Source organism: Notolabrus celidotus, chromosome 2 (genome assembly GCF_009762535.1).
Source record: "Notolabrus celidotus isolate fNotCel1 chromosome 2, fNotCel1.pri, whole genome shotgun sequence".
Taxonomy (NCBI): Eukaryota; Metazoa; Chordata; class Actinopteri; order Labriformes; family Labridae; genus Notolabrus; species Notolabrus celidotus.
The window spans coordinates 22,896,522-22,908,985 of NC_048273.1; the positions used below are offsets into that span (position 1 = coordinate 22,896,522).

At 41.9% G+C, this 12,464-nt stretch overlaps 1 protein-coding gene across 3 annotated transcripts in view; it reads left to right on the forward strand.

Annotated features, from left to right (window-relative positions):
* The first annotated feature begins 4,008 nt into the window (after positions 1-4,008).
* Positions 4,009-12,464, forward strand: part of frem1b (Fras1 related extracellular matrix 1b) — a 53,778-nt gene continuing 45,322 nt past the window's right edge. Inside the window, exon 1 of one of the 3 annotated variants that reach the window (XM_034677116.1) lies at positions 4,009-4,248. The gene's annotated coding sequence lies outside the window, so the exon portion shown is untranslated. Of the gene's footprint in view, positions 4,249-7,398; positions 7,644-12,464 lie in introns of those variants that run through there. The other 2 variants (XR_004630031.1, XM_034677125.1) reach the window with 2 other exon arrangements.

A 12,464-nucleotide genomic window follows, 5' to 3' on the forward strand; every position in this document is an offset into this window, starting at 1 on the left:
AAGCCAAAATAGCATCCCAATAAAATCCCGGTTCTGTTGATTTATAGATGCATCTTGCTTTTCATGCTACTGCAATATTTGGCTGATAACTAAGCTGTTGTTTACCCATCATTCCTCTCCTGCTCCACTCTCTCTCCTCCCTTCGATGCTTCTGGCTACAAAAAAAAAAAAAAAAAAGATGGCGACGGTCCTTCTGCCAAACTTGAGGTTTCAAAAGAGGAATGCACACCACAGGGTTACAGCACTGTGGCTTTGACCACTCTTACAATCTATGATGGTAATCCATTTGGATAAAGAGGATATTCACAAGTTAGCAGCTCTGATCAGATGTTTTGATTAAGTCTGCTTCATTCTTGCTGTTTATCTGCAGACATAGGTAAAACCTGTCTTCACATGTGTGACACCGATGTGAAAGTGTGTTTTTGAGTGTGCTTCGGGTTTTCAAAACAGACACTTTGTGAGCATTAATGATGGAGGAATATTTCAGTGTGAATTTCTAAATAAAGACGTCCTCCCATCTCTGCCTCTCTGTAGGGAAAGAGAGGAGAGACGGCCTGTGGAAGCAGCTCTAGCTCTTTGTGGGCCGGTGCCACCGAGCTGAACTGATGCCATGAGGCTGGCAGTGAACCGCCGCTCTGATTCGCCTGCCAACACGGCGCCGGTGGAGCGACTTCAGTGGACAGCCCCAAACCCGAGCAGCTTTTATCTCACACTTTAAGAAAGAGGCTCTTTGCTTCAACCGGGAGGTGCACCTGATAATTACCGAACTCCTGAAAGCTGTCTTTCAAAGCAGAGCGGTTGATTCTCACTTTCTCAGCCAACGGATCTGTTTCAAGGCGTCGACCGCCAACACACAGCTCCACCTCGGTGTATTCAACACCCAGAGAATCCGTCGCTCCATGAGCACGAGGACAAAATGTTCCCCACGTTTATGGAAGTCGAAAAGAGGATTCTTCTTCTTGTTGTTTCTTCTCTGCCTCCGCTCGTCAGCACAAACTGTTCCAGGATTTAATAATGGGTCAGTGAGGAAGAGAAATTAATTTCAGGCGGTGGAGGAGTCACAGCGTCAGGCTGACAGGGGCCCGGGGGCCGGGGAGGTGGGCGCAGGGCCAAACGCTGTGGCAAAGTCTAAAGTCGCCATGCAAAGGGTAGCAGTCAGAAGTGATCAGAGAGCGCCGGACAGTCAGCTGGAAGTCAGTCAGAGCCGCAGCGACGTTTCTGGCACTGAAGCCTCGGAATAAACCTAAATCCAGAGTGACAGACACGCCTCAACTTCAGCACAACTTTCTCTGTCCGACCTCGCACTGCTGAGGTCACGACAAGGAGATAAAGAGGTTTCATCTTTTTAATCTGATCATCTCATAACATCATTTTTAAACATTGTACTTCATCATCAGTTTTAGTCCCTATGCAGTACAAACCATTTCCACGTATTGGGAAACAATGAAGTGGTTTCCAGTCGGTCCTAAATTTAAACAATGTGCAATCAGCAATCAACTAATTCTGGGTGTAGGTAAGGTAGTAAAGTGACACACTTAATGCACCCTAAGTAAGTATGTGAAGGAGGGTGTGAGTTGAAAGAATGATTTTTGTTTAAATAGCACCTTATAGACAGCATTTCAAAGTGCTTGATTATAAAAAAAAAAGAACACGAATATTGTTTTAAAACCAGCTTCATGGGTTCACGATGGGTTGCAGTTTAAAGAGCTGGTATTCTGCTCATGTTCCTGTACATCATCGCTCTGATACCTCTGTGGTAGCTCTATACAATGCTCAAAAAACTATTTGTCCCTGACTGTTGTCTTTGAAAAAACCCTTCAAACTTGTGCCTTCAGAAGCCTCCTCCACTGTTGCCAAGCTACAAAGTCGTCTTCATAGAGTTAACATTTTTTTTTTGGTCTTATGGTTTGGACCCTGACAAGAAAAGTTAGGAGCAGGGTAAAAAAAAAAAAAGGATGGAGCGAGAGTTTCTGTTAGGCGAGTGTCACGGTCATAATGCTCTTTTAAAGGGATTCACCAATCTGTGATGTCACGAATTGAGAAAATCTGTGTCCTTCTTGAATTATTCTCATCTGAATTTTTGAACAAGCTGTTCAGAGCAGCGTGCGGTCTCACCCTGTGATTACTCTGACACATCTTTATATCACAGTTTGAAACTTTGCCCATGTTTAGTGATGACATACAACAATTTAGCTTAATATTCGTTTGTAAAGACAATTTTACAAATATTCTTCTTTTTGTCTTCAAACACCTTAACACATTTCTGATTGACTAAATAAGAAAATCACGGCATTTATTATACAGACACAACAAGTATCGTGTCACGGTACATGCTGCATCACTTTAAATGTCAGTTAAGTTTCTGATTACAATATTTAGAGAGAGTCAGAGGTAAATACGGGGGTATACCTAAGTACAATATTTCAGTAAATGTAGTAATTAACATGCAGAAAATGCAGAACATCTTAACTAGGGTTTGAATTCATGTTGAGCAGATTTCCCTCCTCCTCAATGGTTTTCCCAGAGATCAGACCCTCCATAGATCAAGCTGCTGCAGCCGTCTCTCTGTGGTTCTCTAACAACATGTGTTTAAACACTCAGACTCAGAGGAAACGCGCTGAATGCTGTTCTGAAAAACAAGCACACTGCAAAACAAATTCTCTGCAAATCAAAGAAAAAAAGAAAGGATCATTTCTGATATCTAATACTTAAACCTTAGAAACATTTCAATACCTGGAAACATGACCAATGAGTTTCCATGTTTACCTCCTGATCATATTTGTAGTTTGAACCTAGAATGATGAAGTTGAACAGTTGGCTTGTTTTTAGATGCTGTTAAATCTAAAGTAACCATTTCTTCATTTGCTGCTGGTTCTTCCATTAAGAGGAGTTATTTTCCTAGATCACCTGTGGAAGTAATCCACTGGTGTGTGTGTGTGTGTGTGTGTGTTAGAGAGGTTAGCAGGTCACTGCTGCCTCTTTCACTCACTTACGCTCAGCAGGGGAATTAGACCGGTGTTTGTTTTTAAACCCTGTTAACAAGGATAACATAACTTACAGATTTGTTGACTGAAACAACTCTGTAACTCTCAATCCTCTTTATGCTTCAGATGAGAGTACTGTAGCTTTTACTCCACTACAGGTATCATTAAGGGTTAGAAAACATTTGAAGATGTTGAGCAGACTTGTGACAACTGATGGCAGCAACTACGATCTCCCTCCAACCCTTTGACTGTTAATAAATAAGGACTATCTGTCCTTGCACCCGGAGAACAAAATGAAGCCAAAATACCTCCTGATGGGCTCTGACATCTTGAGGTAATTTAGAGCCAGGGTCTGTGCAGTTAGGATCAGCTGGTGGAGCTGGGATATTGACGTCCCGCCTCTTAGACTTACTAAAAAGCTCCCTCAGTTGGGTCCAGTCCACAGCAGAACAGATTTTTGTGTGGGTTTGAAGCAGACACTCACGGTTATGGAAAGTTCAATGACTTTAGTGTTAGTGTTTGTTCTGTTTCCTCTCATGTTTCTCCTCTACTCTGGTAATCCAGTGCACACAACGCTGCAGGAGTCTCATTGGTCAACAGAGCTGTCAATTATGGTGTTATATCCCTTTTAAACTTCTGCAAAAATGTTTAACACTGTGGCATAAATCAGCATTATAAGAAATAACTATAATGACAGAAAACATGTTTGACAAACATTCATTTGAACTGTATTTGGATTTTAGATTTTGACCCATGTCCCATCTGTTCACATGGAGGAGGCAGGTTTTTTGAAAAATCCTCAAGTGCAGGTTAAGTGGGTAAAGAATGAGAATCAAAGGTAAGTTTTCTGCATCACAGAGAGGGAAATGAAGACAGATTTTGGAGGCAGTGAGGCGGGGGGCTGAAAAAATAAAAGTCCTGGAAGCCTCACAGCACATTTCCTGTCTGCTCTCTCGCCCTCTCTCTCTCTCTCTCTCTCTCTCTCTCTCTCTCTCTCTCTCTCTCTCTCTCTGCTTCAGGACAGACTCCAAGGAAACTCTCGCCTTTTGTCCTCCTATCTCACAGTTTACCCCCTCAGCTCTCGCTCTTCCTCTCTCTGCGTTGTTGGATGCCAAACGTCTCAGGGTGACGGCTGGGGAATAAGGAGGGGTGGTTGGTGGTGGCAAACGTTGGGTGTAAAGTATGTGTGTTTGACAGCATTCCTCTTCCTCTGAGCGTGTGCAGAAGGTGAAGACTTTGAAAAGAGAAGCTCCAAGAACTGGAGGTAGGTGCCAACCACAACTTCTCACACATTCTGTTGTTGCTATCTGATGCCGACACATGCCACAGGCCTAAGAAACACAGATTTTCTTTCTTTATCCTCCTATTCTTCTTTCTTTTTAGCTTCATTCTCTTCTGAAACACTCATACAAACACAGTCATAAAACTGAGGGGACACTCTTCCCTGAATGAGGATGTGATTAGAGCAGCAGGAGTTCAGTGGAAACTTTCTCTGCCGTGTCTTTAGTTCCTGCAGAGCTGCAGCTGCTACCTGCTACAACAACAAAGAGCGGCTGCACACTGGCATCTACTCCAGCTTCTCAGATATAAAGAATCTTCATATAGTTAAAGCAACAACGATTAATTACTTGCAGACAGAAATACTACAACTGAAAGACTTAAAATTCTCTGGTTGAATGAATTTGTGTCAAAAGGCACAAACTCACAGACAAATTTTAATATTGACAGATAGACTTGCTACATGAACAGAAAAATTCAAGAAGGCGTTAGTCAGTCAACAGTTAAACTCCAGTATCAACGGAGAAAACTCATTTATAGAAATATATCCTGATAGAAACATCAACACTGGCAGATAAACAAAGTAACAACTGTTTAACTATAATACTTATAAATTAGTTTTGGAAGTGAGGACTCACCGTACAGGTAATAAATAATCAAACTGAGAAACACGTGATCTAACAGATAAAAATACACTCATGAAGTGACAGGCGCCTACACAAGAACAATGAAACTTTTGAAAAATGTAATGATTGTGCATATATAAACTTACGAACAAACTATACTAAAGCCAAAACATATAAACTCCAAAACAAACAGACACAAGTTACAAAGAGATGAATGTATGTACCAATAAACATGAACAGATAACCATGACCACTCATAAAGACACCAACGGGAAAAATTGGTTGCTCAAGTCAAACAACTCGAAAACTCTGGAACGAATTTGGTGTCTCACTTAGCGACTAGGCACCTTATTCGTCATCAACATGGTGGGCAAATGTTTTGTTAACGTAGGGAACGCCTTTAATCAATTTACGTATTGCACATCAGCTTAACTATCTTTATAGTTTCCTAACTTGGAAATTGGGACCATCTGAGGAGCACTTGATTGCAGCAAAAGTGACAGAACCATAAATTGCGTACGAACACAAAAAGGGCCATTTGAAATAGAAAAATTACAAATAAGGGAATAAATCATACATAACAGATAAACTTTAAAATTAACCAAGAAGTCACAAGACAGATAAAGTCATTCAAACACATAAACCTGCACACACACACACACACACACACGCAAATCATTAACAAACAGAAGATTACGTCCAGAAAGTTAAACAAACGTACAAACGATTAACAATTACTCATAAAGATAAACTCAGATGCAAGACAAAGTCAGGTACAGTTCAACTTACAGAGAAGCTTGAGTATGAACCATAGACTGTAAATAAACATGGACAGCGTTGCTCCGCCTCTTCCCATTGTACCGTTCTGAAGCCAAAAAATCCCGCTCCTCGGCGCAGCCATTGTGCAGCCAGAGCCTGTGAAGCCACTGTGACGAGCTCCGCCCTACAGCGTAACTTCACAAGACGCTGTGTGTCCTTTGAAGTTTCACTCTACGGCGGCTGTGAATCAAAGGAAACCTGGAGGTAAAACCCCGTTTTTTAAAGTCTAATAACTAACGAAAAAGAAACTTTTCAGAAAAAAGAGGCATTGAGCACAAAACAGTCAAATAATAACTACATATCACCACAGCATACGGATGTGAGAAACATTCATACAACGTGTATTTATTTTTAAAAGTTTGATTGAGACAGAATTTTTGACCTATACTGCAGCCAGCCACCAGGGGGCAGACGCTTTGCTGGAAGCTTCACCTCCAGCCAGGCGAGCTGAACCCCTGGTATGAACGCAAAAAACACATACTTTCAGAGAAAGTTACATACATGCTTATAATCACCAAAGAATACAAACAGCAAAAGTTGTGCACTTAACGATAAACATATGGGAAGAGTTAAACTTATGTATATACAGATAAACTTGCGTACCAACTTAATATCACATACAAATATTCAAAGTAATGAACTGAAGTTAGTCATTACTAGAAACTCAATGATAACCCGCAAAGTCACGTACAAACCCGTAAAGTCACGTAGGCCCTACGAATAGTTAAACATGCGTACGAACATGAAGAGATACACTCGCATGAACCTATTTAATCATGTACAAACCAAGCGGCAACTTCCGGTCTAAAAATATGAGTCCAACGCGGAAGTGCTAAAAGCTGCAGTTTATCGAGGATCCCCTTGAGGCTGGCTCCGGAAGAACCGGAAGTCACATACACATGAATGGGAAAAAGCCGATCTTTACAGCAGAAATAAACATGTTTACAGCCTGGTACAAAAGACGAGTGTAGTCTGGATAGCTAATTTCTCGATCAGCTCACACTGTAGGGGGGGTGAGTTTTTTTCTAACGAGGCATTTTGAAGATATTGAGATTATGAGTCTTCCAATCAGAGGCACAGCTGCCTGCGGGAACACTGTAGCTGTTGGCTAGGAGGCTCAAAGCCCCACTCTTTATGTCACAATCAAATTAACAAAATTATTTACAGATGTCATACCAATCACAGAGGATAAGATAAACAGTTCTCAATAAAACTCACGTTTAGGTGGATTACTATTACTCGGTCATTCAGTAACTTCAAAAGCATGCTACTGTCAAAGTCTGGAGGAACATCATGCCATGTTTTAAAGGACAACAACATACTTAACCCCGCTTAGCCATAGATGGAGACCAGGATATCCTTACTGTTTGTATTATCGGTTGGCTATATTAAGCAGGAATGTTAGCTTTTGGACACTTTCTAATTGATGTTAATAATAGCTAGAAAGTGGGTTATTACTTGAGTTAGCTGTTGTCTGACAGAAGTTGGCTTTTAACTGGAAGATTACTACCACTTGATTTTATTTGATGTTTTAGTTACTGTTGGGGTACTAGTAGTAGTTGAAGTGGTATTCTGTGATTAATTGTTAGAGTGTGAATTTGAAGAGAAACTATCTGGTATGTTTAGAGTGTAAACATACATATAAAGGTTTTAAATGTGCGCACAGTTAGCAGCTGCAGACAGCATGAGTCCAGCAGACTCTAAGCATCGGTGTTCAAAGACCTGCGTGGGTCTGACTGTGGTTGGGTCTGATCTTAATTATGATGTTTCATTCAGAACTGAGACTGTACACCTCAGAGCTGCAGTCTATCTTTCCCATTCAGCAGCTCTGAGTCACTTCCAGAAATCGCAGCAGCTGCTGGATCATTTAGCCGACGTCCTGCTTCAGCCTTCTGTTTGGATCATTTCAGCAGAGACAACTCAACGGGCTGTGCAGGTAAGAAAGAAGGATACATTCCTCTGGAGAGATGACAGGAAAGTGAAATCAGATGACTGAAGAATGGAGGACTTGCTCTGTTATCTGTCTATTGACACTTTATTTAGCTTTTCCCAGTTTCACGGTCTAAACGAAGGAAGACCTGGCGTTTGTATTGAAAACCTAAAGGTGAAGTTTATTTAGTGTAAAACTGAAATAAGATGTTGACAGTCATGCAAACAGATCTGCAATGCTTTACTTAGCTGCAGTGGTGCTTGTAGCTAGATGCTAACGTAGGAACCTCAGCAAAGTCAGATCAACCTCAGGGGAATGGGAGTGTTCAAAGTTTCAAATGGATTACTGAGATCTTTTAGACAGAACAATATAAACTGAGTGAGACACTGGGCCTTGTTTAACATTTTGAATAAATCAAAAGATACATGCAGCTATTTATTATTATTACAAACTTTGATTTTGGTTGACTTTTGTCTCTCTTGGAGTTAAGATTTGTTTGAATTATTTGGCCTAGGATTTAGGTTTAGGTCTTGTGTATGGTTTCAATGTCCGTGAGCTTGTGTGCAGTAGTGATGGGAAGTCCGGCTCTTGTCAGAGAGCTGGCTCTTTTGACTTGGCTCCCAAAGAAGAGCCGGCTCTTTCGACTCCCGAATGGCTCTTAATTTAGGATCTTTTGTATACGTATATTTTATCTTAACGTTGCAAAAAATTAATGGTTTGTGTTGAAATCCTTTTACATAGTGTTTTTATGAGAAGCCTTTTAATTGCCCAATTTTGTGCATTTATTCTGTTACAAACCCATTCTTACTTTTGTTTAGTATTTTAATCAAACTTTTTTATTGTACAAATTAACAAAAAACTGCAAACATATCCAAAGAACAGAACCAGAACCAAACTCAAGCAAACAGAACCAGAACCAACTCATGCAAACAGAACCAGAACCAACTCAAGCAAACAGAACCAGAACCAAACTCAAGCAAACAGAACCAGAACCAAACTCAAGAAAACAGAACCAGAACCAACTCAAGCAAACAGAACCAGAACCAGAACCAAACTCAAGAAAACAGAACCAGAACCAACTCAAGCAAACAGAACCAGAACCAAAACCAAACTCAAGAAAACAGAACCATAACCAAATCAAGCAAACAGAACCAGAACCAAACTGGAGCAGACATAATTAATGTCCTCATGTTGGCATTGAGATAAATCAGATGCCTCAGCTTGGATGGGCTGATCCGATTTCTCCTCTCAGTGAGTATTTGCCCGGTCTTCAAGAAGACTCTCAGTAGGAACAGATGTAGCCACGATACACAGCCTCCCCTCCATCACCTGCATCCAATATTCTCACGTGTGATTGGCTGCATGGCCGCCATGCTGACCAATCAAAAGAAAGTTCTGCTGTGAGCAGAGCTGGGGCTGAACACTGTGAGAGCTAAGCAGTGAAAGGAAAAAACTGGGAGCCGGCTCTCTCTCGATGCGAGCCGGCTCTTCTGATTCACTATAAAGCATCGTTTCTCAGAGAGGATAAGGGTTGAGGTTAAGGTTAGGATTAGGGTTAGGGTTAGGGTTAGGGTTAGGGTTTCGGTTAGGGTTGGGATTAGGGTTAGGGTTTGGATTAGGGTTAGGGTTAGGGTTAGGGTTAGGATTAGGGTTAGGATTAGGGTTTGGATTAGGGTTAGGGTTAGGATTGGGGTTAGGGTTAGGATTAGGGTTAGGATTAGGGTTTGGATTAGGATTAGGGTTAGGGTTTCGGTTAGGGTTTGGATTAGGGTTAGGGATAGGGTTAGGATTAGGGTTAGGGTTTCGGTTAGGGTTAGGATTAGGGTTAGGATTAGGGTTGGGTTAGGGTTTCGGTTAGGGTTAGGGTTAGGATTAGGGTTAGGGTTAGGGTTAGGGTTAGGATTAGGGTTAGGGTTTGGATTAGGGTTAGGGTTTGGATTAGGGTTAGGGTTAGGATTAGGGTTAGGGTTTGGATTAGGGTTAGGGTTAGGGTTAGGGTTAGGATTAGGGTTAGGATTAGGGTTTGGATTAGGGTTAGGGTTAGGATTGGGGTTAGGGTTAGGATTAGGGTTAGGATTAGGGTTTGGATTAGGATTAGGGTTAGGGTTTCGGTTAGGGTTTGGATTAGGGTTAGGGATAGGGTTAGGATTAGGGTTAGGGTTTCGGTTAGGGTTAGGATTAGGGTTAGGATTAGGGTTGGGTTAGGGTTTCGGTTAGGGTTAGGGTTAGGATTAGGGTTAGGGTTAGGGTTAGGGTTAGGGATAGGGTTAGGATTAGGGTTTGGATTAGGGTTAGGATTAGGGTTTGGATTAGGGTTGGGGTTAGGATTAGGGTTAGGATTAGGGTTTGGATTAGGGTTAGGATTAGGGTTAGGGTTTCCGTTAGGGTTAGGGTTAGGGTTTGGATTAGGGTTAGGATTAGGGTTAGGATTAGGGTTAGGGTTAGGATTAGGGTTAGAACCAGAACCAGAACCAGAACCAAACTCATGCAAACAGAACCAGAATCAAATGCAAGCAAACCGAACCAGAACCAAACCAAACCAGAACCAAACCAGAACCAAACCAGAACCGAACCTGAACCGAACCTGAACCGAACCAGAACTGGACCAGAACCGAACCAGAACCGAACCAGAACCAAACCGAACCAGAACCGAACCAGAACCGAACCAGAACCGAACTGAACCAGAACCGATCCAAAACCGAACTGAACCAGGACAGAACCACAACTGAACCAAAACAGAACCAGAACTGAACCAGAACAGAACCAGAACCAGAACCGAACCAAACCAGAACCAAACCAAACCAAACCAGAACCGAACCAGAACCGAACTGAACCAGAACCGAACCAAAACCGAACCGAACCAAACCAGAACCGAACCAAAACCGAACCCAAGCAAACAGAACCACAACCAACTCAAGCACACAGAACCAGAACCAAACTCAAGCAAACATTATTAATGTCCTCAGGTTGGCATTGAGATAAATCAGATGCCTCAGCTTGGATGGGCTGATCCGATTTTTCCTCTCAGTGAGTATTTGCCCTGTCTTTGAGAACACAGCATTTATCCTATACCCTCACATGTGAATGATCGCATGGCCGCCATGCTGATCAATCAAAAGAAAGTTCTGCTGTGAGCAGAGCTGGGGCTGAACACTGTGAGAGCTAAGCAGTGAAAGGAAAAAACTGGGAGCCGGCTCTCTCTCGATGCGAGCCGGCTCTTCTGATTCACTATAAAGCATCGGCTCTCAGAGCAGATTCTTTTGATCATGACACATCACTAGTGTGCAGGGTATTCTCTTTTGTACCATGGAGGACTAAACACCTCAGACTTTTTTCTTGGAACAGAGCTGAATGCCATCTACAAGCACATGTAATGTGAGCCACCTTTTAATCACCTTATAAAGCAACATTACAACAGTAAGCAGTCATACTGGATGAGAAATGAAAAGTCATGTCTTAAAAACAAAAGATTGTTTTCAGAGTGAAATTGTATAAGTAGAATCTGCAGTATTTTATTGTTTTGTAGAGGTGCAGCCGTGTTGTTTTTGCACAGTCTCTTCATGTTCTGGTCTAGGCTGGTGCTGGATGCCTGAAAAGTTTTGTAAGAGGGGGTTTGCAAAGCAGTCAAAACCATTTAACGAGCACTTCTGATGCAGCATACGGGCACATGAAGTGATAAAGTCATAGATAGGTTTACCAACTAACAAAGACGTGAGGCTATTTGAACTGAATTGCTAGGACTGAGTTTGTTTTATTGGTTATTTTATGTACCTTGGTTTATCTAACTGTTAGCCTGCAAGATAATCTTGTTGCCTGCAAAATTCTTCATCTCCATGATTTTTCGATCTGCCTCGAAAACGTTCAAAACATTGAACTTTTGCAGTGGATACCAAGGAGACCATATGACCGTGCATGCAAAACAATATGAGACAATAAAAAAGAATATATTCGTGTTAGTGGTAGGAATATGTACTTAAAAAGGCAAAACTAGTGCATTGTTACACACTCCACATACAGAAGCAAAGATATATAAGCACATACATGTATGCAGGTAAAGACACTGGTTTAAAACCTGGATTCAGTGCCAAACTTAGTCCTGAACAGTGCATTCACAGTTTTCAGAGACCTCTGTGTTTTCAGTAACTCTGCACCATGTGAGGTTTCTACAGAGCTGCAGCAGAGCGTCACACACATCCAGCTCAAACCTCAAACTAACGAACCGACGCTCGTCTGCGCCGATGGGAAGTGACACACCGACTCCAGTTGGTGCCCTGCTTTGATCCTAAAAACACCTTCCCCCTCCTCCTCCCCCTCTCCTCCAATCCCTTACCATTTACAGCACCTCTGCAGGGTCACGCAGATTAACCCCTTGTTTCCTGCAGTGGGTTTTGGTTTGAAGTGAAATAGAGGGTGAAAGCGATTTCCGGCTGGGAGTGTGGATCAGGAGGGAAAAGCTGGGTCGACCAGCTGCATGCTGGGAAGTGTTTTTTTTTTTTTTTAAAGGGGTTTTAGAGGATTTAGAAAAGTTTTGGTGTTGGAAAAGTTCAGTTGCAGTGATTAAGAGCTGAGCAGCTGATCAGTCTCAATCAGTTTTTTAGGTAGATGGTGACACTGGAGGAGATTTGGAGCCTTTTCAAGACTTCTGAATGTAGGTATTGATGGAATCAGATTTAAGGGCTGTGGAGGTCAGCGGTCAGGGTTAAAGCTGTGATGTGTTGTTAGCTGTTAAATTTGAATCCACAGGAGAACAGAGCTAAAAAAAAACAGAAAGGTGTGACTTTGAGTGTCAGTTTGGACAGTTTTGGTTTTCCAGAACATCGTTTTGTT